The sequence below is a fragment of the Octopus bimaculoides genome, chromosome 21, assembly GCF_001194135.2.
Source record: "Octopus bimaculoides isolate UCB-OBI-ISO-001 chromosome 21, ASM119413v2, whole genome shotgun sequence".
In the NCBI taxonomy this organism is placed as follows: Eukaryota; Metazoa; Mollusca; class Cephalopoda; order Octopoda; family Octopodidae; genus Octopus; species Octopus bimaculoides.
The window spans coordinates 31,948,525-31,949,993 of NC_069001.1; the positions used below are offsets into that span (position 1 = coordinate 31,948,525).

Sequence of the window (1,469 nt, forward strand, 5' to 3'; positions counted from 1 at the left end):
AAGAAGAAGAAGAAAGGGAAACAAAAACAATGATATAAAGAAAGAAAAGTAGGAATGAAAGAGAAGGAAAGAGAGAGATAGAAAGAATGAGAGAGAGAGAGAGAGAGAGAGAAAAAAAAGAGAGAGAGAGAGAAAAAAAAGAGAGAGAGAGAGAGAGAGAAAGAAAGAAAGAAAGAAAGAAAGAAAGAAAGAAAGAAAGAAAGAAAGAATGATAGAGAGAAAGAATGAAATAAAGAACAAGAATGAAAGAGAAAAAAGAAAAAAGAAAAGAAAGAAAGAATGAATGAAAGAAAGAACAAGAATGAAAGAGGAAAAGGAAAAGAAAGAAAAAAAGAAAGAAAGAAAGAACAAGAATGAAAAAGGAAAAGAAAGAAAGAAAGAAAGAGGGAAAGAAAGAATGAAAGTAAGAATGAAAGAGAGAAAAGAAAAGAGAGAAAGAAAGAAAGAAAGAATGAAAGAGAGAACGAGAGAGAAAGAACGAAAGGGAAAAAGAAAGAAATGAAAGAAAGAAAAAAAATGGAGAAAGAAAAACCGAAAATAGAGAGAAATAAAGAACAAACAAAAGAGATTTACAAAGAAAAATAGCGTTAGGTTACTTAATTCCCCAACAAATGTTCGTTTTGATTTAGCTTAGGTTTTTCTTGTTTTCTTTTGTCTTTTTTTTTTTATTTTATGTTATATTTTTGCAATTTCACCTTTTTTTATTTATTTATTTTTGCTTTGCTTTTTTGTTTATTTTGGATTGTTTGTTTGTTTGTTTTGGCTTTTTTTCTTTGTTTGTTTGTTTTGGGTTTTTTTGTTGGTTTCTTTTTTAGTTTTGGAAGTTGCTGCTGCATTACAAAATGGCTTCATCCATACCATTCCATACCAATTCCATTCCATCTGAAGAATTCAACGGTTCTTATTGATCCATTCTTTCCGATATTCGGGGAAAAGCAAAAAGCAACGCAAAAATAGCAACAAACGCAAAAGAACAGGGCAAACAGATAGCTTGACTTTGTTAGGAAATGTTATCACCGTTAATCATCGTCATCATCGTCGTCATCATCGTCATCAAGATCATTACCGTTATCATCATCGTTATTTTCATCATTATAGTCATTATCATGATCGCCATTATCATCATTGCTATCATCATCATCGCCGTCTTCATCAGCTTAACTATCATCATCATCATCAACATCGCTATCATCCTCATCAGCATCACCACTACCACTGCTATCATCATCACTATCATCATCATCGTCATCACTATCATCATCACCATAATTACTATCATCATCATCATCATCACCATCACTGCTATCATCATCACTATCATCATCATTATTACTGCTATCATCATCATCACCATTGCCATCATCATCATCATCATTAATATCATTATCACCATCATCATCATCATCATCATTACCATCATCATCATCATCATCATCACTGCAATTGTCATCATTGACATTCTCACTAAC

At 31.7% G+C, this 1,469-nt stretch overlaps 1 protein-coding gene across 1 annotated transcript in view; it reads right to left on the bottom strand.

Annotated features, from left to right (window-relative positions):
- Window positions 1–1,469, bottom strand: part of LOC106880926 (mitogen-activated protein kinase kinase kinase 7-like) — an 86,525-nt gene that overhangs the window by 44,094 nt on the left and 40,962 nt on the right. The gene's annotated exons all lie outside the window — the stretch shown is intronic.